At 50.7% G+C, this 26,732-nt stretch overlaps 1 long non-coding RNA gene across 5 annotated transcripts in view; it reads left to right on the top strand.

Annotated features, from left to right (window-relative positions):
• Positions 1–236: 236 nt before the first annotated feature.
• Positions 237–26,732, top strand: part of LOC102241788 — a 38,700-nt gene continuing 12,204 nt past the window's right edge. Inside the window, exons 1-8 of one of the 5 annotated variants that reach the window (XR_314255.2) lie at positions 237–251; positions 518–720; positions 3,365–3,469; positions 3,683–4,370; positions 5,961–6,073; positions 10,297–10,303; positions 10,388–10,514; positions 19,228–19,302. This is a non-coding gene — a long non-coding RNA (uncharacterized LOC102241788). Of the gene's footprint in view, positions 252–517; positions 721–3,364; positions 3,470–3,682; positions 4,371–5,960; positions 6,074–10,138; positions 10,304–10,387; positions 10,515–19,227; positions 19,303–26,732 lie in introns of all 5 variants that reach the window. The other 4 variants (XR_314252.2, XR_314254.2, XR_001364345.1 and 1 more) reach the window with 4 other exon arrangements.

Below are 26,732 nucleotides of genomic sequence, written 5' to 3'. Positions count from 1 at the left end.
TTTTGTGTGTTTTTTTTCTCGTTTATTTTTTTATTTTATTTTTCGGAGTCGAAGGTGCTGTGTGCCTAGTCTCCCGTGCCAAAGGGAACCGATCAGAAATGGGCGGGTGGGCTGACAGGGGGTGACAGGCGCCGATTTACGGTTGGGAATCGGTTATCTTGCCCGGGATGTGATTTTCCAGGACAATACGCAGACAGCATCCTTTTCTCTCCCTAAGATGCCTCCTCGAATAGAGGTTCCGAAAAAGCCAGGTGCGTGACCGAGCACCCCTGGAGCCCCGCTCTACCCTCGGCCCACCCGCGAAAAAACACCCCTGGTCCCCTTCTCTCAGAAGACGGTGCACACAAATGGCCCGGGTGGCGAGCGGGGCTCGTGGAGGGAAAAAACACCCGTGAGCACTGGGTGTTGGTCATGGCGGCGAGGGGCACTGCGGCAGAATTTTTTCCTCCCTTCTTTGCTGCAATCTGGGTGCGGCTAGAGCAATTTGTCATAGAATCTGGGGGGCTCATTTTTCCAGCCAATCACTTTTGGAGAAATGAGCGCATTGCAGCAGAATGCGCTGACGTCAGAGACCACCCCTTCTGCGCCTCCATATAAACCCCACCCAGCCAGCCCCTAGCGCAGACGGCGACGAGCTGGATGGAGCGCGCCTTGGCTTGCTGGCCTGGGCCGCAGCTCCTCCGAAGAACCGGGGCGCCCACGCGAGAATCTCCCCGCCAGGTGAGTCGTTGGCCATCCTTGGCGGAAAGGATGTGCAAAATAAAGGCTACACCCTCGTCCGGGTCGGCCGCTGTCCTCCTGGACATGCTGAAGGACAACCGCCGGGACCTTCTCTGAAAGGTGGCCACCTCGCCTGGTCCCAAGCATCGGCAACAAAATGCTGTCAGGAAGGAAAATCTCGAGGCACATTTTTTTTTGGGGGGGGGATCAGGGCCCCATTTTCGTCCAGTTCATGAGAGTAGGGAGGGTGGTGGGGGCTTAAATGAAGAGGAGTGGGAGGAATCGGCCCCAAACCCATGTCGGAATCCCGTGTCCCGTAGTCACTGGGGTCCAAAGCCCCGATTTTCTGTGTTTAAAGCTACCTTTCGAACCACAAATGGTGGGAGATATGGCGGCCGACGCCTTCTGCATGCCCCGCGGATTAGGGGGGAAAAGCACCCGAAGAGAAAGGTCTCCTGGGCATAGTCCTCCCACCCCCCAGGTTCTGGTGAGCACGTTGGTGGCCTGTGGGCGTGAGGAGTAGAGGTTCTTACCCGCCAGGGATTCCCGAGGCAAGCACACAGATTGAGTGCAGAGCCCGCTTTAGTGAAAAACGAAGAGTAAAATTTCTAACCGATATCATCTGGGTTCACTCGGATAAACCTCCTTGTTAACGGTGGAGAGAGATGGCGCCCAAGTGCAAACCTGCCAGAAGCCCCCCACGATCAGTTCTGTAGGAAGGGCGGACGGAGGGAGGGCCCAGTAATTGGGGGTCCTGGCAGAGGAGAAAAGGGGGGTGGATTGGCGTGGAGAGAAGGCTGTGTCTGGGAAGCAAGAGGGAAGAGAGGAAAAAGCAGAAAAGGGGGTGTGTTTGGGAGGTCTGGGCGCCGTGAGCTGGGAATTGGGAGTCGGAGGGTCCTTTCAGCATTGCGTGATGGTCTCTGGAAGATTCTGACATGTTGCGGGCTTTTGATTTTTGATAAAGTCGCCGTTTGCCATTTCCTTTGTCCCTGTCAAGCCCCCCCATACCACCCCCTCCCCACTCAGGGATGGCGGGCTGTGTGTGTGTGTGTGTGAGTGTGAGTGTGTGCGCGCGCGCGCGCGTGCGTGTGCGTGTGTGGGGGGGCGCTAGCGGGTTGCTACGTGGCAGGTTTCTGGAATGTTTTCTTGATGGCCGCCAGAGGGCGCTGGTGGCACTGCGGAATTTTGGGGGGCGGGGTGGGGAGGGGAGGTGGCCTTTGTTCTTCTGCTGGAGGGGGTCAGGCGTGAGATTTACTGGAGAATTCTGTATTGATTACCCAAGTGGGGAATGTTTTAAGATCCCTAGGTTCACTGGGGAACGGCTGCAGGGTTCGCGCTGGGCGGAGATGCCCTGATCCACACTGGTTGCGTGACTTGGGGGTCGTGGAAATGCGTGGACGCGGATTAGTTTATTTCATTTGGTTTTCGGTTTGAGGATCTCAGGAAGGTGTGGCTCATTTGAGCAGGATGAAGAGGCCATGCAGTAGTCAATTAGGCGCCATCATGCGGGGTCTTGGAATTCTTGCTGTGGAGAAGGGAGGGAGGCTAGATTGGGGCGGGGGGGGCGGGGGGCAATGGTGGTTTGGATGAGTTGCGGTGGTTTTGGCCGCCTTTATATTATTTTGTAGAATACCATATTTTGTATCATGTGTCCAGAGACCACTGAAATGAGTGAAAGTGTTGTATTGAGAACCGGATCTTTTACGTTTTAATTTGTTTAATTGGACTTACCGAAGGTCGGGGCCAAGCTTTCTGTGTTTTTACTTATTAAAAGTGGAATCATGTTCTGGAAAGACCCTTATGGCGAGTGTTTTCTTGATATCCTCATATCTCTTTGGTGACCCCCACTGTTGCGAGACACAGAAGGCCCTCTCGGCGGTTGCGTGGGGGTGCTGCCGCATGTCCACAGGTGGATTCTGGCTGGTGATGGAGTGCCTGCATTTTGGTGGACTTAGTGGTCTTGTGTGATGAGCTGGGGTGGGCTGTGCCCACCCTCATAGCCTGAGACCTGTTGGGCGCTCTCCCGCCCATCCTATGCCAGCTGTTGCCCTGGCAGCTGCGGGCCAGGCACGGGAGGGGCGAGAGGCGCCCTCCGCAGGTGGCTGTGCTCTTGGGCTCTGGAGCTGACTGTGCGCCCCCTAGCGGTCTGTGCCTTTAAATGTTCTCAGCCCGCCAAATCCGGCTTGAGTTTGCGCATGCGCACAGTTAACACTTGTGTCCTGTCAATCAAGTCCTCCTTACCCCCTCCCACTTCTCTCCCTCCTCCCCTTCCACTTCTCTCCCTCCTCCCCTCCCATTTCTGCTCTCCCTCCTCCCCCTCCTATTTCTCCCATCTCTGACCCCTCCCATTTCTCTCCTTCCCCTCCCCTCCCGTTTCCCTCATCCCCCCCTTTACCCCCTCCTCTTTCTGATTCCTTCCTCCCTCTGTACCCCTCCCTCTTCCCTCCTCACCCCTCCCTCTTCTCTCCTCACCCCTCCCTCTTCCCTCCTCACCCCTCCCACTTCCCTCCTCACCCCTCCCTCCTTTCTCTTCCACTCCCCCCTCCTTTCCCTCTGACTGCCCCCTCCCTCTCTCTGCTGTTCCTGCGCTGGCCATTAGAGGTCATCAAGATGGTTTCTAATATGGCCCCCTCCCATGCTATAGGTTCTCTCTTCAGGGATGACATCACCATTCACCTCCTTGTCTTCAAGGACCACCTGTCGATGCCCAGCTGCTGCCAAGGTGCTTGCTGCTCATCTTCACCTTATGGTATGCAACCCCTCCTTGTGGTGGTTTATGTACAACATGGCGGCCAAATCCACCCCTGCCACACTCCTCCCACTACCCCCAGACCCATGAGCAATTAAAGGACAATTTTAAATTTTAACTAATTAGTTTTAGTTATAATTAACTCATTTAAATTTTAATTAGTACCTAGAATTGGGTTTTTAAGTGGTTTCTTTAACCTTTGATCAATTGCAGAAGACCTCAGGAGCGCCCATTTTTGGATCCCACCCGCATACCAAGCAGCCACTGGCAGAGACCCCCCAGGACCAGGACCACGGAGGCTGAAGAGGACCAGAACTGACCAACCAGCTGTTCCTCTTGGCTAAAGACTTAATCCAATGCCCTAGTGAGGGGGCATTGGACATTAACCCCTGACCTTTGCTATGCTTGTGCCTATTGCTATGAATACTTTCCTGTAAGTCTCTGCTTGTGTTAATATGCCAGCGACCTGGAGTGTTTCCCTCCCCAAGAAGGTGTCAGTTTTTCTCAGCTGACCCTATTGTTGCCCGGATGATGTCCTGAATAGAAGGATCCCTTTGGGAACTTCTCAGGAGGGGGACCTGGGCCAAGGGCTCCGCCAGCATCTCACTGGCAATTCCAAAGCCGTGGTGGGCTTCTGGAATGAGCATGAGCCCTGACGTCATGGGCATCCCCGTCCTTTCCGGGGAATGGTGATGAGAAGAGCAACCTCCTAGGGTTGTTGTGAGTATTAAATGAGCCAAATTAGCCTGGGGCAGGGCTGGGCACAGAGGAGGTGTTCCGCAAACATTTGTTGAAAGTTTGATAGGTCAGTCCATCCCCATCCGTGTCACTTGTCTGATGCCTCTTGTTTATTTTCCCACAGCTCTCCGACAGCCCCTGTCCACGGGGCTCTCCTGCACAGGTAGGGCGCCACCAAGAAGGGTGATGGGCTGACTTGAATAGGAACATCAATTATGCATGCAGTCATTTCCAGAGCACTTTCTATGATCTTTGACTATGTTATTTCTATGTCAGACATATAGGTGATGATCATTTACAGATAAGAATGAATTTGGCCTTGACTTGGGTAATTTTATAAAGGTGGGTGGGGATTGAATGGCCCTTCTATGGGACAGGATTTATTCACATTTACAGTGAGGGCACTGAGGCTGGAGGAGCGTAAGTATTTTGTCATAACTGCTGGCAAGACGAGGGGTCAGAGTTGGACCCTGGGTGACATTGTAGCTACCTCTTACCCCCCTGGCCCAGAGTTAGACTCAGAGCTCTTGATTTCTAATCAAGCATTTGACAGCAGGACCGTCTGAAATCCTAACTGCCTAGGGTGGCCTTGGGGGTCTGGGTGGCCCCAATGCTGCTACCATGTGCTGGCTCCACCTCAATAATGGTGTGACCTTACACAAGTCGCTTAACTTCTCCAGGTCTCAGTTCCTTTCATGGTCTAAATGAGGATTAAAAATAAAAAAAACCCACCCGCCTTTATCTACCCCACACGGTGCTTTTGAAGACCAAATGATGTAACTACTAGGAAAGTGCTTTGCAAATTGCTGTGGAAATTGCAAGGTCCTTAACACTGATTGTTCGCATGCCCAGCCCTAGTAATTGGGCTAGCACCCAGTAGGTGCTGTGAGTGTGTGCGCTCAATAAATAAATTTCAAAATGAATAAAAACAGAATTAATTCAACAAACCTTTTCTGAACACCGACAATATGCCCAGCACACCAGGCCTGGTACGTGACACAAAGATGATGCAAACAGTCTCTTGGAAGCTAATTGGGGTCCTCATTTGACCAGCACTTTTTTTTCGTCCCCTTTTAAGCCAAGCAGTTTTGTCCAGACAAGACAAAAACAGCTCAGGCCGCTTTGAGAAGCCCAGCTTGGTGTAGACAATAGCTCCCGGGCCTCTGAAAGGGCCTGATTGGATTATATGGCAAATGAAGGTGGAAGGGTGACTTGGAAGGTGACGAATGAAGTGGGCGGAGATCTGCTTTGAGTTAATCCAGGCTATTAGGAGGGAACCTTTTGTCTTCCAGAGGCTTTTGCCACTGCTTTTTACATCCTTAATGTAAGGACGCATAATTTATGGTCAGTGAAATCCAGGCCCCAGTGAGATTTGAGTGGGCTGTAAACTCAGGCCTCCCACTACCAGCGAGTAAATACAGTGAACGCTAAGTCTCCCTTTGCCGTTTGCAAAGGCCTTTTTGCAATTGTCAATTCATTTGAACCTCACAACTCCCTGTCCCGACCCGGGGCTGGCCTACCGCCTCCCAGGGGATCCGAGGCTGTCAAGGGGCCCTTCAGATTGGGGTCCACACACATTTGCACCCCCCTTGCGTTGTAAAGGAAGAGGTGTCCTCTGCACTGGTCATTCCTGTCTCACCTCCAGCTTCCAGTTACCTCCCCCGTCTTCCTAACTGCTCTCTCCGCAGCCTGAGCCTCCGGCTCCTCCTGTCCTCCTGTCTGGCCACTACCATCTCTCTCTTTCCTTTCGCAGCCACGCTTCTCCAAAGGCCTGTCTCCACTTGCTGTCTTCCTTCCTCACCTCCAATTTCCTCTTCAACCCACTGCTTCCTGTCTTCTCTACTCCGTCGAGCGGCTTTCACTAAGGTAATGACTTTTCTGTAGCTTAAACCTGGGTAGTTTCCAGCTCATGGACACACGGACACATTTCCAGTCTTTTTCTCATGTGGCTCTTGGGCCCTGGTTCACACCTATTGACACACACTCCCTCTAGAATCCACAGGGACACCTGCCCCAGCATCCCTTCTCGTAGGACCTCACGTAGCCAGAGCTCCCAACTTCTGGACCTTGCCTTTCACCATCCCTCCTTGGAGTTGAGTCCTGGCTTGACCCACCTAGTGCTGAGGCCCTAAGTTAGGTCAGTTTCTCCAAGCCACTTCTTTCTCAGTCGCAAAATAGGATTAATAATGTTCACCTGGCAGGTCTGGCGAACTACCTTGCAGGTAAGAACCAGACACTATTTGAGGGACTTGAAATAAGGTCGTTAAAGTATTCGTGAGAAAATTCAATTAGAGTCACCAACAGATTTTCTTACAGGTAAAGTTCCCACGGGGAGGGCCATAGAGAGAAGAAAGAAGTGGGGGGGAGGGGGGAGGGAGAGGTGGGAGAGAAAGAAAAGAATGAGAAAAGGCACCAAAGACAATAAAGTAGGGAAGGGGACTTAGAAAATATTAACATCGGCGGAAAACACATCTAGGGAAAAGTTTCCTCTAGTGTCGGGTTGGGCTAAAATAAACAGGAAACAGGCTTTAAATTAATGATCCAAGTGACAAGTCCCAGGAAGCTTTCAAATCAAATTGCCCCGTTTTGGGATTTTAACTCCTATCAAGTTTAACCTCTTTACCGCCTTCATCCTGGTTAAACTCTCCCTGGCCCCTTGGCTGGTGATTAAGTCCTGAAGGTACACATAGTCTTTCAATGAATGAATGGCCAACAGAAAGCCCTTCCCCTCCCCCCAGCTGTGTTTTTCAGTTTCCTTGCACTTTCCGCCCTTTTCCCTTAATGAACACAGGGCTAGTCTTGGACCTTGTCAAGGAAGAGGCTGCAGACGCTAATGAGGGAGCTGCTGGGCTCCAGTGTTCCTCTCATAAGGAGCCTTCTTTGTCTGTGAAGGAAAAACACACTGATTATCATAATGAGGTGAACTGCCGTCTGCAGGGCAGAGGCGATGGTCCCAAGGCCACACTTGTAATTTCGGGGCCGGGGCCCAGGGTTCCTTTGCTCCTCGTTTCAGCCTTGGCGAGGCCCATTGAGTGGGGCTGAACGTGGAAGGCGGCTTTGGGGAGAGGGTTGCTTTGCAGAAGTTTCCTTTGTTGGGCCCGGCGGGCAGCTGCACTGGGCCAGGGGCTGCCTGCCTGTGGGATTCACTCACAGATGAGGACATGGGGTGCAGGGCTCCCACTCCAGCATGCACCTCATTGTTTCAGCATCCACCCGACATGAAAAGCATGCCACCTCACAGGTGTAGGTGTAGGGCCCGGGGGATTATCACAAAGGCACCCCCCCCCCAAAGGGCATGGTTTGGGGTTCACGCTTTGGTCCCGCATTCTGAGGAGAGTGAGGTTCAGAGCACCAGAGGATTGCCAAGGGGACTTTACAATAGATCTTGCATCAGAACATGTCCTATCCCCTCTCATACGGCCTGCTTCCCACCTGAACCCCCTTCTATCCTGATACTTGAACTCCCCCTTGCCCGTTAATGTCAGCAGGTCTGGCCAGAGCCTGAAACTTGCCCTGTGTGTCTCCAGTTCTGGACATTTCCCACCCCGAGGTAGATCAATCAGTTAAATTAGGTTATTTTAATTACACTTCAGGCTCTGGCCAGACCTGCAGCCAAATGGAAAAAAACTAAGAGGGAAGCGCGGTGCTTGGGAGCGAGAAAACTTGATTAGTAGGAAATTTACGCCTCTCCCTTCACTTACCTGTCAGCTGAAGGCCCGAATCAGAGTTCTGCCCTCTTCCCAAGTTAGCAAAACCAGCTCTCATCTGTCTCCCCAATAAAAAGGTTGAAGGCCCTACCTTAGAGGTGACCCAGATGTTGCCCAGATGAGGGGACTGGAGTGGAAAGGAATAGAACAATTTCTGGTGTTTCTAAATGAGAGGATGCATTTTAATAGGGGAAAAAAAAAATCCAGAGAACCCTTCTCACCTCAAATTCATACTGATAATTAAAATACAAGCCCAAGGTCACCGGTATTTCAGCATTTGAGCACCTGAGGAGGGGTGGAAGGCATTAGTTGGCCAGGATCTTGGGGGTTTGTGTTATTCCTGGAGCCCCAACTGCCTGGCCCTAGGGCAGTGATGGTGAACCTTTTGAGCTCGGCGTGTCAGCATTTTGAAAAACCCTAACTTAACTCTGGTGCCGTGTCACATATAGAAATTTTTCGATATTTGCAACCATAGTAAAACAAAGATTTATATTTTTGATATTTGTTTTATATATTTAAATGCCATTTAACAAAGAAAAATCAACCCAAAAAATGAGTTCGCGTGTCACCTCTGACACGCCTGTCATAGGTTCGCCATCACTGCCCTAGGGGAACTGGCTCCCACATCCCCGCCTGCTTGGGTTTCTGGGCCCACTGGTCTCTAGCTTTTCTGTGTTCACCAGCAGAGGGGTCTGAGCTCATGGCTCCCTTAGGGGTGGCACCTGCTTGTGCACTTGTTCACGTGGGACCCTGTGTCCCACTCTTCCAGCTCAGAGGTCTTGGGTGACTTCCTGGGTTGACCCCTGACCTCCAGAGCCCACGCTTCTCCACATCCATCCTTAAGTCAACCTTGGAGGCTCCGGTGATGGAGGAGGAGGCTGTAGCCAGGTGGGATCCTAGAGGATGAGTAGGACCCAGAGATGCTCCCCTTTCTCCAGCTATTCTGAATTCCGGTTTCCTGTTTTTGCTCGTTCCCACCTCTGTTCTTCATGCTACCTTCTCTCCTCCCTCACCCCTCCATTGCCACTTCCTAACCCAGTGTTCTGGGGGTGCCCTAGGCCAGCCCACACCTCCTTTGGGTGTCCCAGCACCAGCTTGGCACACGTGGGGCTCAGTAAAAGTATGTGGGATGTTTGTTTGTTTGGGCAGGTGAGTCAACGAAGGACCTCGGCTGCTAGAGGAGTTGTTGGGACGCTAGGAGTTACATGTAGGTCAAAAGGATAGAGAGTGGATTTCAATTTAGGGAGGGGTGGGCACCCCCACTTGAGCAGGGGCCTTGCCGGTCTCGCCCCTTCATTCACTCACGCGGCCAACCTTCATCCAACAGTTGATCATTACTGAGCTAGCCCATAGCCCGGCCCGGCCTGAGCACCCGCCACACTAGCCGGTCCCTTGATGGCCTCTGCCCTCGGGAGAGCGGGCCGGGGGGTGTCGTTGCCGAGGGCGGCCTGGCCTCCCAGCACTGGCGCAGCGACTGCTCTGTAGAAGGCAGGACAGCGGGACTGTGCGAGGGGCTGGCCTGGTTTGCCTTTGGGCCAGTTGGCCGGTGACCTTTACGTAGCCAGCCTCTCCTGCCCTCTCTGCCTCCCCGACTCAGCCCAGAGCTGAATGCACCCCGGAATGTGGTATGTGTACCCTCGGGCTCTGGCCACATGGTCTCCCTCTTGAGTTGGGGGTCCGTGAGCTGGACCCCTCCCTCCATGATACCTGCCTCCCGCCTGGGGCTAAATCTAGCTCCTTTCTTTGGCTGGAGACTGTCCTATGCAAAGGACAGGTGGCTGGGAACCTCCAGGGAGCTCTGTAGGCTCTGCCTCCGCTTGGCTGCCTACCTGTCTGCTCTACCTGGCGGCTCCTCCCCTGGTCTGTTGCCCACTAGGAGCTCTGCTTTCCCTCTTCTCTGTGCCCGGCTCACCTGGCTTATGACCCCGTGGGCCTCAGCTGCCAGCCTGCTGTCTTAACTGCCCCTGCTGCTTCGTCACCCACCTTTCACCTGCTTCCTCTGGCCCTGCTGCTAGGTCCAGACACCCCACAGCCCAAGGAGCCATTTCTCCATCCTGCTGCCCAGGTTGCCAACAGGCCCCCAGTGCCTATGGGACAAGCCCCTGCTGGCATGCTACCTCCCGCAAACATCCTCTAATGCCTACTCCCATTTGCCTGGCTTCCCAGGGTCTGCGTGACCTTCGGTCCTGCCTCCTTCCCTCACAGATCCCTTGTTGTACCCAAGCAGGTAATCCCATGGCCTGCCCCGCCCCTGTGAGTCCCCGGCCCTGCTCACCCCGCGTCACCCCAGGTCTCCAGTTGGTTTGGGAGCTGCCACCCAGGCCTTCGGCTTTTCCCATCACTGCTCATTCCCATGAGCCACCTCCCTCCACCGAAAACCAGGCTTCTGGTGAGACGGCTCTGCCTTTTCTTAGAATGTGGCTTTTCTGGGGTGCTGGCCTCGCTGTATTCTAACTTTCTGTTCCTCCCCAAGGTTGACCCGGGGCCGGGTCAGCTGAAGAACTGACGGAAGAGGCAGAAGAGCCCCGGGAGGACACCGCCCTGGACCAAGCCCTCCTTCCCAACCCCGCGCCCAGCTTCTCGCCTCCGTCTGGTTTGGGGTGAGTGTTTTGCTTTCTTGAAACACCAAGATTTCCTTAACACATTGCATACCGCATAGAAATCTCTAAGACATACGCCAGGGACCGCACGTTTTGGGGCAAACTGCACGTTATTTACATCATCATAATGCACTTTAGGTGTTGTTCTTCAATAATTATAACATTTTTATTTAACACATTGCGTACCGCATAGAAATCTCTAAGACATACGCCAGGGACCGCACGTTTTTGGGCAAACTGCACGTTATTTAAATCATCATAATGCACTTTAGGTGTTGTTTTTCAATAATTATAACATTTTTATTTACAAAAACAATTAAACAATTAAAGTTCCTAGTACTTTTTTAACGTATGGTACTGCGTAAAACATTTTCCTCTATGAAGAGGGACCAAACAAAATTTACATAAGTATCTAGATTCGCTCCTTTTTCCATGGGCGTGAAAAACAAGAACACGCGTGAGCGGTCCTTACAGATGGCGCGCGAAACACGAGAAGACTCCTGAGCGGTACGCAATGTGTTAAGTCCACCTCACATTCAAGAATGTACACATTTAGCTTGGGGGGATCACTACCTTCTACTCCAACTCGGGGCCTGGGAATCTGGCTGCTGCCTGGAGCCCCACCAAGCCAGCGTGTGATGGGGCCACTTGGTTGACCGGATGCTGTATGCCCCCCCGTCCCCCCATACGGTAAGTGAGGAGCGTCGAACTCTGGTCTGGGCCCCGAGAACCGGCTTGGGTCAGGCACATCATAGGTCCTCAACAAAGCTTCACTGAGCATTTCATGAGATGAATGAGGGTGCACTGCTCTCTCTAGCACCCCCCACTTGTGGAGACGTGGCAGTAGGAATGCCTGTCTGCTCCGCAGCTCGAAAAACATTTCTGCCCCAAGCCATGGCAACGTCAGTCCCTGAGAGAATGCGGGCTCCTCGCACACGAGGCTTTGATAATGTCCTTTAATCAAATAGTGGTTTTGAGTGAGTTCTCCTCTCGGCCTCTTTTCCTTCCCCCTGAAATTGCAGCGAGACGGGAATGTTTGTGTTTGTTTACACACAATCAGTGATGGTGGGGAGGAAGAAGAAAGCGGGGTGGCAGCCACACACCAGCCCAGGCGTCACCCGTCTCTCCGCGGTTCCCTCGTTCACGCCGCCTGGGCGCTCAGGGTGGGGGTCCTTCTGCGGTGCCGGAGCCCAGGTTTGCCTGCAGGCCCAGAGGGTCCACTTGGGTGTCCTGGGAGGCCCCACGCAGCGACGGGGACAGCTAAGCAAGGTGACAGGAAGAGAAGAGGCTTTGCTGCCAGCACCCTCCTTTCTGGGGTCCCGGTGGCCGAGTTCAGGAAAGGGTGAAGCCTGAGTCCCGTGGAGGGACACGGGGGGTTTTCGGAGGTGGCAGCCCAGTGGGGGTGTCCTGGTGAGCGGCTGGCCCTGTGCCTGGCCAGCCTCTCCTCTGCTGCTCCCGGGGAGCTGCTGGGTGAACGGTGAGCGCAGACTGCCAGGCGTCCAGCCAGGAGGTGAGGGAGACCTGTAGGCCAGGGCGAATCTGATTCAGTCCCCCAGATGCCTCGGGGTCCCACGCAGCACCCACAATGCTTTTGAGGGCATTTGCAGGGCAGCTCCTTCACAGCCCCGCCTCCTCCCCGAAATGGAACCGGGGTGCGGATATTGCAATAAAACACATCGGTGCAGGCAGAGAGGGGCGAGGGACGCGGACCCGGGCAGTGCTGCCTGTGTGTGTGCTTGTTCTCGCTCCGGGGGGAGCCCGGCAGGCTGGAGAGAGGTGGGGTGTGTGTGCCCAGGGCTAAGCCCAGGGAGGGGCCCCAGGAAGATGGTGCCCGGTGATATTTACTCCACAGCTGGCATTTGCCAAGCCACCTGCAAACACGGTGCCGAGGAAGACAGGCGGGGGCGGGAACTTTACACAGAACTCCTGGGGGGCTCGATCCGGAGCTTCCCGGAGAGGTCCGTGAAGCTAGCCTGAGGCAAATGCCCAGGGCTTCTAGACTCCTCCTTAGGGCCATCTCAGCACTCCCTCACGGCGGGCTGAGCTGAGGGGCAGAGTCAAGGTGAAAGCAAGTGCCCAGCCAGTTCCAGACTTTGCCCCTCACCCTGCTCAGTCGTTTGGGGTGGCCGGGCTTTGGGCCGAGCTGTATTTCAGGTACACTTGTGAATGGTCAATTCCAGGCAAATACACGTGTTGGGGTTCGTGTGGCATAAGCCATTATCAAATAGATAATAACAGATCAAATTCTCAATGAAAGAAGTTGAATGTATCATAAATCAGCCTTGCATCCCAGTCATCCCAGGAATGGCAGGAGGGCTGTTGTTAAGTGTCAAAAATATTTTCAGGAAAATTCTTTTCTGGTGCAGCGGTCCGTCCTTGAGCAGTAAGGGGTAGAAATGAGACCCGGAACAGCCAGAGGACTCTGTCGTGGTGGTGGGTGGCGGTTTGCTGGCCATTTTGTCCTTATACTCAGCTGTTCCCCGGGGTCTGCTTCTACCTGGATGCTTCCGGATGGGCACCGATGTCGGGGAAGAGGCGGTGGCCTTGTCTGGAAGCTGGCCCTCCCGCCCCGCCTGCCTCCCCAGGGGCAAGGGAGAGGGGCCGTGTGTCCCTCAGCCGCTGTACTCGTGGGGAGGGAGAAGGTGCTCCCTCTTGGCACCCCCCAGTTTGCCCACCTGCAGCCTCCAGGGTCCCTGCCCTTGTGCCTCCTGACTCGTGATTCAAACCCCAAATGTCTTTCCAAGCACATTTCTCCAAGTAATGTCGAAGCCTGGCAAGGACCAGGGCAGCGCGATGCATGTGTTTCTCATTCATTCATTTACATGCAGAAACCTAGCCGTGTTTTTATGTGCAATCTGATGTCCAGAAAGAAAAGGAGAATCTGTCCATCTCTAATGAGCTTGCTAATGAATTTTTCCTTGAAAAGAGGAAGGCGGCTTTACACAGAATTTACACAATTTTTCCTTGAAAAAAAAAAAGGGGGAAGGTGGCTTTACACAGGAACGACCCAAATTAAGGTCCCACAGGGTTACAGGGCCGTGGCCAGTGTAGAAACCAGCAGCGTCGGCTCAGTGTCTCGGAGTCAGGAAAGGTGCGAAGGGAGGGAGCCCTCGACAGTACCCTCCTGGGTACCCGGGCACTGCAGTAGGATGGGACAGGGAGAGGGGTCCCAAGTTCACTTGGGTCCAGTAGAGGTGGGGGGACCCCCTACTTTTTGCCAAGGCAAGCTGCCCGGTACCTAAGAGGGGCATCGTTGAGGTGCCCATACATCCTGGTACTTCTAGTGCCTCCCTAGTGCGTTTTAGACACTTGGACCCGTATTCCAGTCTTCATTGGAAAACGGATCGCTCGAGCCATTGTTGGGGGAACTCGGGGTGATTAGAAAGTCACCAGATATGTCTCTATCTGTCTTCTCAGCTCCCTGCCCGCCTAAGCCCTCGGTGGTCACGGGGAGCAGTGAGCAGAGCAGGTGCTGGGTGGCTGAGGCCAGGGTGGCCCCACCTTGGGGGGATGTGTGTGAGAGAGGAGTTAATTAAGGGAAAGGATGGCGGAGGGTATAGACATGACTCTCTTAATTGCTCTCCAATTTCTTTGGGCTTAGAAAAAAATCCAGATGGAGACTTCTTAAATCCCCCACCCTGGGGGTCGGGGCCAAGGAAGGCTCCCCACCACCTTTTGCTTGGCGTCGCTCTGCGCAGTGAATAGGGTCTTTGGCAGGGGCTTAAGGAGGAGACTCTTAGCCTGGGAGCTCCCAGGGCCGGTTCAGCTGGGAACAAAGGCGCGGGCAGAAAGGAATGTGGGGGAGCCCCGCGGAGCACAGCCACCTGGGGTAATTGGGAGGGCTGAGTGCAGATGAGTTTTCCCAGGTCTGTGAATACATTCTTTCAATAGAAGGTGCCTTTTCTTCAGATGAAAAGAAGAAAACCTCAATTACCTTCCCCTGAGGAGGAGGGTGTGGGAGTGTGTGTGTGTGTCCCCTCTGGGGGCTGCTGCCCCCGCGGGCTCCCTTGCCCTTGTGTGTGTCTTCAGAGACGCAGACAAGAGGCGACACAAAAGGCGTGCTCAGCCAGCCATGCCAGCGCGTGACCCCGGCCATGCTCGCGCTCCGTGTTCTAGGGCTTTCTTTTTGCGAGATTCTCAGGAGGACGAATCAGTGGCTGTGCCTATAAAGAAGAATTTGATCAAACTGGGCCCGGCGCCCGAGAGACAGCCAGAGAGACAGAATGGGGCCAAGGACAAAACTCCAGGATGGAAAGTTGGGGAAGGAGGACAGTCAGGGGGCCAAAGGCTGACCGCATGTCTGTGCCGGCCGTCCAGGGCCGCAGCTGCGTGGCTCCTGCCGCCTCCTGGCCCTTTGTTGAGGCCACTCCCGGTGGAGAGAGTCCTTCCCACCAGGCTAAGAAGTTGGGGTGACGACCTGGGGATCCATGGAACTGTGCTGGGATCAGGAAAGTTGGGGGAGAGTCGATAGGGACCCCGGGAGCAGGAACAGCCCGGAGCAAGGGGACCTGTTGAGAACAGAGTCACCATTGCCCCAAACTGCCCCGAGGGCTTGAGTCCCCTCCCTGGGAACCAGGGCAAAGTCCCTGCAAGAGATGGAGTCCCAGGTCTCACTTGGCTGGTGTCTTTGTGACCACTGGCTTCGGGACCTCAGTTCTCCCATCTGTAAAGTGAGGCAGTAGCCTGTCAGGTGTGCGTAATCCGTGAGGCAGAAGAAGCCCGGGCATCAGTATTGGACAGGCCAGGCCCTGTTTCACCAGAGGACGGGTCCGAGGTCCCAAGTGTCCAGGTTGAGCCCATGAGTCTACTAGCTGGGCACTGGGATGAAGGCACACCCCTGCTACTTGGGACTGGCCAGGTGGTCAGAGGAGAGCTTCTTGGGAGGTCAGGCAGCAGCCCTAAGAGGCCTTTTGGACACCTGGTTCCAGCCTATGCATAGCACTGACTGCAGTTGGCCCCTGTCTGTAGTCCTCTGGGACTCAGTTTTCCCATCTGTGAAATGGGGCGGTGCCTAATCACCATTATCTGAGTGCCCCTGTTGCTTTGGGACCCTCCCAGCTTCCTCGGTGGTCATCTGTGGCCTGTTTGTTTGTTTGCTGGGTCTTTAGAGTCAGGGGCTGAGATTACTGGTCCATTAGCTTCCAAGAGATGTACTTTAGGGACAAGCAAACCAGAGCCCAGGTGGCAGGCCTGGCTGTGAACCTGTTGCGACGCTGGCTGCACTCGACCAGCCTGGCGGTGGGGTTGCAGCCAGTAGCCGGCCTCCCGGTCAGCTTCTCGTGAACACAGAGTCTAATAGTGCTCACGCCCCACACTCGCTCCAAGGGGCTGTGTGGTGCGAGGATTGCATTTTATGGAGCACTTTTCCAAATGTGTGGGCCGCCGGCCAGTCCTGGAAAACCTCTGGGCAGTGGAGCGGTCACTGTGTAATGAGACCGGCCCGCGGCTGCAGTCCCAGGAGGGTGCGGTGGCCACACCTTCCCTGTGGCTCCCCCTGGGCCTTTGGGTCACGAGACCCTTGGCAACACACAACACCCCAGTTGGCAGCCTGGCCCGCTCAGCCGAGCACTTCCTGCAGAAGCCATCGGGGTGGCAAGTTCTGGAAAAGTGATCAGCCAGCGGCCCTGTGCCGCTGCGCGCCTCAGCCCCGCTTTGCAAACATTCCCAGCCATCTCTCTGTGCTTCAGTGGGCGCTAACAAACAGCTCCCGGAGCCTCGGTCAGGCTGCACCCGTCATTACCATGGTGGGCTGCCGCTTTGTTTGGTGACCTTGGTTACTACAATACCTGCGAGCTGAAACAAGGAATCAAAAAATTGCCAGCTTCAATTAGACCAGCAGACTGCCTTTCCCAAGGCTGCCTCTGCCATTCTATCCATTAACGGTACCCATACGCCAAATAGGCCCTAATTCTCTCTAATTGCCCACTCCTGGAGCAAAGAGTGAAATTCCAGGAAGAGGCATATGTAAACATCCTTCACCACCCACCAAGGGGGGGGTGAGGCGGCTGAGGGGGCCGGCGACAGAGAGAAGGGACAGGATTTCAAAAGATGTTCCAATTACCGCTCTCATTTTTGTAAATGGGCCCATAATGCACAGGGCCCTGGCCCTCACAAAGGTCCAGGAAATGAGTTCTGCACAGACCTGCATCTCAGGGCGGGCTCTAAACATCCAGTGATTTGTCCCCAAAGACAGGTCAGATCACTTAGGTTCCATGTGCCTCCAGAAAAGAGTGAGTTTAAAGATCTTGGGATGCTGAACGAGAATGTTCTAACCCCGTTAAGCTGGGGAGGAGATAGGGGGTGTGTCCACGGTGCTTTCTGGGTGGATCTGGAGCTCTGCACACCTTTTTGCGAGGTCTCCCAGGCACCAGTGTGTGACAGTCGCTCCTCTGGACTCCGTAAGGGGACCTCGTGTTTTCCTGTGGCGCCAGGCACTGGCTCATCTTTGCAGCTTCTCTGACATTTGTTAAGATTTCAGCCCAGGACCGTGTTATTAGCACAATACGCAAATTCAGGCCTGCGTCTTCCCAGAGCAGCCTGGGGTCTGCACGAAAGTTCATCCAGGGCGACCAGGAACTCTGAGGGCGCATGGTCCTCCCACCCCCAGCAGAAGCAGGTCCCATTAAACTACCTAAGAGACCAGAACAATCCCCAAAGTACTTCCCTGCTCCTGTCCTGGGGGAAGTGGCCGTGCCCGCGGTCAGTCCTGCTGCAGTTTCAGGCTCTGGAGTCCCTCTGTCCTCTTAGGGCCCCGTGGGTGGTGGGAGGGCCACCACAGGTGTCTCAGGCTCCTGGGAGGGCGGGGCACATCTCAGGTGGTAGGTATCCCGCACAAACGGAGGTCCCAGAACCCTCAGATAACCAGTCCGCCCTTGGTCACTCATGAGCTGTAACTGCTTCATCAGTACTTATTTTTAAAATACTTTTTGTTTTTTTTTGGATAGAAAAGCAACCCATTAGGGAATAACAGTGTTTGGGAAGCTCACGACCAGGGAAGGAGTTTTGAGGAGGGTTTAGAGGTAAAAGGTGTATCCCCAGTGCCCTGTCCAGATGTTGGGGGCCCCAGTGAGTGATGCAGCAGGGAATGGAGAGGCAAAGGCAGCAGTGGCTTACGTCAGGGCAGGGGAGTTGGAGTGATGCAGCAGGGAATGGAGAGGCAAAGGCAGCAGGGCTATCCCCAGTGGCTTACGTCAGGGCAGGGGAGTTAGCGAGAGCCTCTTCCTTGGGGTTCCCTGGAGGGCCAGGGGCAGCCTGCGCCCTCTCATTCTCTCCCCAGTCTCAGGCTCCGCCCTCTCGCCTGTTCAAACCTCAGCCATTGCAGACCACCTGTTGGCCATACCTACTTACCTTCACTAGACTCTAATAAATGTTCAAAATCCACTCACTTAAAAATTTGTAATGAATAGACTATTTCTTCTGAGTAATTTTAGGTTTACAGAAAAAGTCAGTGGTGAATCCAGAGAATTTCCATTTCACCCCCACACCCCCACTTTCCCCTGTCATTAGCATCTTGCATTAGTGTGGCACATTGTTACAATCGATGAGCCAATATACGGTTGGCTTTCTGGATCCGTGGGTTCTGCACCCATGAATTCAACCCAACGTGGATTGAAAATATTTGGGAAAATAGTCACGTTGCTGCTGACAACGTGTGTTGTGTCGTGAGGCCTACAATGGCTGCTGGCTGCGTCCACTGAACACACACAGGCTTTTTTCTTGTCGCCATTCCCTAAACAATCCCCTGTAACAACTACTTACACAGCATTTACACGGTATGAGGCATGACAAGCAACCTAGAGGTGATTTAAAGTCTGCGGGAGGGTGTGCATGGGTGACACGCCAACACTACACCACTTCAGGTGAGGGACAGAGCACCCGCGGATTTCGGTATCTGAGGGGGGTCCTGGAACCAATCCCCCGTGGATGCGGAGGGACAACTCTAATGACCTACCTGCCATTACCCAACTCACTTTCTTTAAACTCAAAATTTAAGGCAAATGCTTGAAGTCAGTGACCCTTAATGCTGCCCACAACCCCCTTCTCTGTGTCATCCCGGGCCAGCTGCTCTGCTGGTCACCTGGCCACCACCTGGCTGCACTGTTGACATCTCCCTGAACACACGCCGATGGCCGCTCTGCCCTTCCAGCCAGGCAGAGTGCCCTTCCAGGGAGCATCCCATCCCGTTCATGCTTTTGTTGTCCAGCTCAGCTCTCCCTTGGGCAGTGGCCCTAAACTCTTGGATTTCACAAAACAGAACTTAGTACACGGGCAGCACCAACCGCAGGAGCCATGTTCCATGCTGTCCCCTGCCCTCTCCTCTCCATCTGTGGCTGAAGTTGGGGTGGGGAGCTCGGCAGGCAGGTGAGTGCTTGATCAGTGTATTAAAAAGAGAGATGCTGGCCTAGCCGGTTTGGCTCAGCGGACTCGAGGGTCCCGGGTTCGATTCCGGTCAAGGGCATGTGCCTTGGTTGTGGGCACATCCCCAGTGGGAGGTGTGCAGGAGGCAGCTGATCGATGTTTCTCTCTCATCGATGTTTCTAGCTCTCTATCCCTCTCCCCTCCTCTCTGTGGAAAATCAATAAAATATATATTTCCAAAAAAAATAAGAGAGGTGCTTGGCGTCACCAGTTCCATACTTGCTAGACATTGGGGAGTCCCTGCTCCATTCAGTTGGATGAGGTTCTCTTCAGTGACTAGTGCCTTGTCTTTCCAGACGAAGCCATCGTCCGGAATTCGTCGTGGGATGGGACCTCAGACACAAGCCCCCGCACCCTCCACCTGTGAAATCGTAAGTTCCCGGAATGCGGAGCACACACCTATGGCCTTGTCACTGAGGGTGGGGGGCCGCCACTCTGCACACTGCCAGGCGAGCCTTGTGGGAGGGACTGCTGAGCACTGGTCTGCTGGCAGGGAGGTGGGCGCCCAGCAAGCGAGTCGAATGAGGACCTTGGGGGGCTCATGTTCTAAGGCAGGACCTCCAGCCTCTTGTGTTGTGGCAAAGAATTCTATAGGCAGCTTCGAGTGCCAAACCCTAAAAGAATTTCTTTCACTCCTCGAAATGAATGGCCCTTTCATTACCGAGTGTCCCTATGGCTCTTGTGCTGCGGGGCAGCCTACGATGGAAGTGCCCTTTTGAGCTGGGGGCCTTCACAGGCCACTGAAAGAGCTCGGGCCGAGGGACCTGCCTTTCAAATGGGCTTGCAGCCCCAATGACCTCGCTCACCCCCTTGAAATGTCTGGAAAACAGAATGGGCAGATTTTCTGTCTTCACGGTGTCCGGCTGAACCTCTTCAAGTTCTTTATTGTTGAGAACTGAGACACTCAGCAATGGTAATGGGTCATTCCTTTTGTATTTGCCTTGAAAGGCCAAAATATTTTTATATTGCTACAAACAAAGCTGCCTATTTAAAAATGAACTCCATATCCGTTGTTTCCCACCGGGGAGACCGTGTACGACGTGTGTGTCTCTGTGTGTACTCCCGGGGCCTGAAACTGCTTTCTCATGGGATAGCCATTCACAGGGCCGGGGGGAAGTGCCCGCCCTGTCCCCAGTGGGTTAGGCTACACTAACTTTGACTATACCTGTGCCTGCTGGTGCCATGTGAATGTGTTAAGGACTGTGGGTTGTGCACACCCTGGTCTTGGTGGTTAACTCGGTAAGGAAAAAAAAAAAGGCCCAAGGTATGGTGATTTTATTGGTTCGGTGAAGGAATGAATAAACAAATAGGTAAAGAAGCGACGAGCCAGAATGAGAGTGTATGCTGAACAAGATCCAATGGAGATCACTATGTAAGTCAATAAAATACTGAATCAATGTGTGAATAAGGCCACATACGAACTGGTATCAGGTCATCATGGACCCAGGAATATGTGCCATTCAAATAGAGAGCACCTAAAGTTTTTCAACAAAAGAAAAAAAGCTAAATAAAGGAAAGAAGAAGTAAGTAGAAATGCTTAAACCAATGGTGACTGTACTGTATTGTATGTGTAAACGCTTGCTAAGGGGGTGGATTTTATGTAAAGCATTGTTATAAATGGTAATAACACATACAAGGGTGAGAAGAGACTTTTCAAGGTGATGGACAAGTGTATGACACAGATTGTAGTAATGGTTTCACAGTGCACACTTATCTCCAAATTCTGATGTGCATGTGTACATTTATTGTATAGCTTTTTGTCAAAAAGGTAAAAATTAAAAAAATAAAGAGAAAGTTACTGTGGAAAACCCCACAAACCAATGGTGAGGTTCCGAGACCCGTCCAGGTGGGACAGATGCTGGAGAGAAGGGACAGGTGATTGAAAGGGAGAAAGAAAATGGCAAGAAGCAAAAAATTAAAGAAAAGGAAGAAAGATAACTTAAAAAAATTTTTTTTATTGATTAAGTTATTACATATGTGTCCTTAGAAAGATAACTTTTAAAAATTAGGAGATAGTGGATAGAGCGTCGGCCTGCGGACTGAAAGGTCCCAGGTTCGATTCCGGTCAAGGGCATGTACCTTGGTTGCGGGCACATCCCCAGTGGGGGGTGTGCAGGAGGCAGCTGGTCGATGTTTCTCTCTCATCGATGTTTCTAACTCTCTATCCCTCTCCCTTCTTTTCTGTAAAAAATCAGTAAAATATATATAAAAAAATCTTAAAAAAAAAATAAAAATTAGGAGATGAGTAAATATAAGGACTATGTCAGGTTATTATAAGCTGATTAATTTGAGTAGGTGCTCCTGGCATAGAAAAATAAACAACAGAGGAAGTTAAAAGAATAATTAAAGAGGAAGGAGGATTCAGGGGACCAAAGATGAGAAATAACTTTAACCAACAGTGTTTTTTTAACTCTGGGTACATATAAATAAATAAATACTGAAATGAAAGAAAGCCAAAAAGAAAGGAGAAATAGAATGGCTGAGTGAGCAGTGAGATACCTGGCCCTGGGTTGGGAATGTGGTGTGAGGGGCTTTGCGTTGTCAGTCCCTGGGAGCTGAGGTCCGTTACATGAAATGATGAAAGAACAAGAGGATAAATAAAACATCTAAATACAAGTCCAGAAATAGGGAAGAAAAAGTAGCAGGTGTTAGGTACAGAAGTACATTAATGGGTGTACTGATGCTAAGAGGGGAGGTAAAAGACTGCCACGAATCAGGGGGTAGGGTGAATCCAAGTCTAAAACTGCAGTACTGACAATAAAATAGTAAGCATATAAATAAACAAGGAGAGGAGACCCTAAGGACAGCACTCCTGATGAGAGGTTGGGTGGGTGGGTGTGGGGGGGACGGGACGGTGGAGGTTCATGAATTCCCTCTGGGCAGAAGCTCTAGGAGAATGAAAGAAGTCAAGTGAGAAAGAGGGGATATAGAAAGCTGTAACAAAAGAGACAGGAAGAATAAAAAGGGACAGTGACTAAATGAACAAGTGGTAGATCCTCAGGAGAGGGTTAGGCTAGGACTGGTAATGAGGGGACCTCACAAATTGGATCACAACAGGTCCAAAACTGAGCCCTCCATTCACTAGAAGAGGAGTAAATACCTAGTAAAAAGAAAGAAAACAGGAAGGAAGAATGAATGGATGCGTGGTTGAAGGAAGCACAGAAGGAATTAATGAGACTGGGCCTGTGGGGGCCATGGTGGGTGTTTGCAGGAGGCAGTGGGATTTATCCGACCATGGCAGCTGAGCTCAAAGAAATAAAGAATGAGAGAGTCAAGGGGAGAAATAGTGAAAGTTGGAGGGAAATATAAAAATTATCTAAAGAAGAAGAAGGTAATTAGGTAACAAATAAATATATGAGAGAGCCATTCTAGGAATAAGAATGAGGGTGCATGAACCAAACTCTGATTAATTCAAATCTGTGCTTCTGACATGGGCAACCACCCACCCACCCAGGAAACAGTTCAAAGCTGACACACATAAGGGAGGACCACCGTGAGGCCAGGGAGGGGAGGACCCATTGACTACAGATTATCATGTATCCAATTAGCTGCATCTGTCATCCAGAAGCGGAAAAACAACAATTTAAGTAGAAAGACTAAATGGATGCATGAAGGCATGAATGAGGGAAAGAATGAAGAAAAAGATTTGCATTGACTGATGAGGAGGGGGTTGTAGAGGGGGTTAGGGTTCAGCCAATCCCTGGTGCCTGGTCTCCAAAAGAATGAAAGGCAGTAAGAAAGGTTGAAAGACTGGTAGAAAAACCAATTAAGATGGGGAAAAATCAACATAAATAAAAGGAGTAAGAAAAATAATAAATAAGTAGGCCAAAAAACTACCATGTATGAGAGAGGACTGGTTTAACACTGATCTTCCACATTAATTCAAATCTGTGGCCCCGAAGTTTATAAATAATAAAAACAATACCACACGCAAAAGACACAGAGAATAAATCCATGTGTTCCATGAGAGAGCAAGAAAAAGAGTTTGAAAATAAAAAGACTGGGAGAAAAAAGATGTAGGAAAAGAAATTAAAATAGACGTGTGGGGGAAAAGGCACTTACTAGATAAGTATTTAAATATAATGAACAAATATTCATTAAATATAATTAGTAATAAAAAGTGAGTTTCCACAGTAAAAAAAACCCCAAGTGGCTAAAAAGAAAGAAGGAATTAGCAGAGGAATGGCTGTGTGAATAAATGAATAAGAAATGATGATTTGAGAAAACAAGGAATGGGAGGCATGGAAAATTATGACAAGATGAATATAAGCAATAAAAACATTAAGTGAATATATATGTATATATGTATGTATACACACACACACACACACACACACACATATATGAGAGAAAGAGAGAGAGGGCCATGCTAGAACAAAAAAAATGAGACAATATCTTGACCCCCAAATTATGACTGATTGAAAACTGGGCTTTTGATGTAATTAAATAAACCCTAAAGCCAAGCACCAGTACAAGAAATTAACAAGCAAAAGGGCGCCCCACGGACAGGTGCTGAGAAGGCTCCAGGAACCACAGATGATGGTTAATCCAATTCTGTGCACCTGAGGCCCATAGATAAAAGGATAAATATTGAAATAAAGGAGTGACAGGAAGGATGAACAGATATCTGAGCGGCTGCCTTAGAAACGGCTGTGCCAGCATCCGCCAGGGCCGGGCTGCCATGGGATGGATGCTCATGTCACTCTAGGGAGCATGTCACCTGTGGTCCCTAAACATGAACAGATGCAAGAAAAAAGCATCAGAGTTAAAGAAAGAGACGAGGAAAGCAAGATGAAACTAAGTGAAAGAGAAGGAAAAACCCCCACCAAAAAACCCCGTAAAGAGGTAACATGGGTGGGTCTCAGATAGAAAAGCCTGTTGGGGCTGGTAATGGGTCATCATTAGTCCTAAAGATGGATGAGATCATCCGATCCTGTGTCTAGGGCAAGGGAAAATGAGAATTAAAAAAAAATGCAAAAAAGGAAACAATAAATAAACAACCAAAATGATAAATGGCTAGTTAAGAGGTTGTCTGAACGGGGATTATAATTGGTTTACATACATACTCCTTAAATAGATAAATGCATTACACCTTTCAAAGAATAAATGAAAAATTGAGAAAACACTGGCCAAAGAAACAGCCACTGCAGTAAAATATATGCAATCGAGGTATATAAATAAAATAATAAATACTGAATGTAAAAGGTGACTAAATGCAGGGAAGAAAGATTGCACGGGAAAATAAATTCATGGGCCAGTGAGGTTCATTTTGCACATGGGGTTTTGACTAATACAATTTCACAGGAGACCTAATAAGTAAAAGAAGACCCAGAATAAGAAAGAAAGGACAAATGCATGAGCTAGTGAAAGAATGAACTAAAAATAATAAATACTGAATGTAAAAGGTGACTAAATGCAGGGAAGAAAGATTGCACGGGAAAATAAATTCATGGGCCAGTGAGGTTCATTTTGCACATGGGGTTTTGACTAATACAATTTCACAGGAGACCTAATAAGTAAAAGAAGACCCAGAATAAGAAAGAAAGGACAAATGCATGAGCGAGTGAAAGAATGAACTGAGTTAATGAATGAATGAATGAATGAGGGTTGGAGCCGCATAGACCAGGGATAAGGATGTTGCATGTAGGACTCTGGTGCATCCTATGCACCTGAATTTATAAGAATGAGAGAATGTACAGAAGAGTGAGAGGAAGGGAGAAAGATGAAATTTGGGAAGAAATAAAAAAAAATGAGGAATAAAAATTATATATGAATGAGTAAAGAGGACTTGTGAAAGGAGGGATTATGAACTAAGGGCTATGATTCCTTTAAAGTTGTGCTTCTGAAGTCCATAAATAAGGTAATCAAATCTAATCTCATTTGATTCAAATGAGTGAATGGATGAGTGACTGAAGGAAGGAAAAGAGAGGAAAACAGGCAGGGAGGGAGTGGATAGGAGGAAGAAAGAAAGGGAGGAACCTTCCTTCCTGTTTTGGGCTTCCTGTGATCTAGCCAGTTGAAGAAAGTGGGTACCAGGGAGGATAGCTCTTGGCAAGTCATGTGCCTGTTACATGCACTGTACCTTGCAGGGAGGCGCTGGCTCAGGAAGCTGTCAAGTGATTGCCATTGCTTGGTGTGTACTCCATTTTACTTCAGCTTTCTCAGCCTCAGTTTCTCCATCTGTAGCCTTGGAATGGCATCAGCTTCCCACTTGGATTGATCAGGGTCGGGGGGCAGATGCTTATACTATGCCTATTGGCAGTGCTCTGTGACCTAGATAGGCAGAAGGGCTCAATGTAGGGCCCTGCAGAAGGTTGCATGCGCAAGGGGTGTTGGGCCAAGTGGGTGCCTTGGCCCCTCCCTGGGCATGGGTCACCTGTGAGGATGGAGGATGGAGGTTGGGCCTCTAGGTAAGACAAGCCAAGGCCCTCTTGTGTTCCTAATATAAACTGTGTAAATGGCACATGACCTAGAGAATGAGGTCATCCATCAACCTGACATAGCACCCATCTTTCTTTATCCCCTTCAAACTCTTGTCTAATGCACACTTTTAAAAAACGAACATCTTTTTTTTAATGACCTAACTGCAATTCCTCACCACATATGCTGTTTTTATGCCCTGCCTTTTCCATTAATATGCTGTCATCAACAATTTTCTTGCTTGCATAGTCTTCATCACCTCACTAGATGCATTGTGTCTTATTATTCACAACACCTACCTGCTATTGTTATGCATAGCATCTTTCCTTTTAATGTTATAAATTATGTCACAGCTAATGGCTTAGCACACCCACTTTCTCTCATTCTTATGAATTATCTTCCTACACCCAGAAATGATCATTGTTTCATAGGCATGCCAGTTTCTCTTGCTAGACTGTGAGCCCCTAAGGGCAACAGAATGTTGAATTGATCTTTGCATCTCCAATGCCCAACATGTTACAAATACTAAATATTGCTTTGTTGGATGATTGGTTGGAAAGATGGGTGAAAATCTGAATGAGAAGATAAATGGTGGGCTGATGGATGAGAGGATGGAAGGTTGGATGAAGATGTAGTGAATGGGCCCTGGCTATTGTGTTTCAGTGTTTAGAGTGTCAGCCTACACAACTGGTGATCACAGGTTCCATTCCTGGGTCAAGGGCATGTACCTGGGTTGCAGGCTGTATCCCTGCCAGGGTTGAGGTGTGTGCAGGAGGCATCCAATTGATGTGTCTCTCTCACATTGATGTTTCTCTCTCCTTCCTCCCCCATCCCTTCCACTCTTTCTGAAAATCAGTGGAAAAAAATATCTTTACTCTTTGGGTGAGGATTAAAAAAGATGTAGTGAATGGGTGATTGGTTGCCTGATAGATGAGAGGATGAAAGGGGAGATGAAGCTGCAGTGAGTGGGTGAGTGGTTGACTGATGGATAAGAGGATAGAAGGATGGATGAATGTAGCAAGTAGATGACTCCTTGGCTGATGGATGAGAGGTGGTAAGGTTGTAAGTATAAATGAAGATGTGAATGAATGGTAGGTCATTGGCTGATGGATGAGAGGATGGAAGAATGGATTAAGATGTAATGACTGGGCGATTGCTTGTCTGAAAAATGAGAGGATGGAGGGATGGATGAAGATGTAGTGAATGGTAAGTGATTGACTTATGAATGACAGGATGGAAGGATAGATGAAGATGTGAATGAGCAGGTGAGTGGCTAGTTGATGGATAAAAGGATGAAAGGATTTAAGATGTGAGTGTGTGTCAGTGGTTGAATAATGGATGAGAGGATGGAAGGATGGATGAAGAGATAGTGAGTGGGTGA

The sequence above is a fragment of the Myotis brandtii genome, unplaced genomic scaffold (genome assembly GCF_000412655.1).
Source record: "Myotis brandtii unplaced genomic scaffold, ASM41265v1 scaffold535, whole genome shotgun sequence".
NCBI lineage: Eukaryota > Metazoa > Chordata > Mammalia > Chiroptera > Vespertilionidae > Myotis > Myotis brandtii.
The sequence above is the reverse complement of the archived record's forward strand: the minus strand, read 5'-3'. Positions and strand labels throughout refer to the sequence as shown.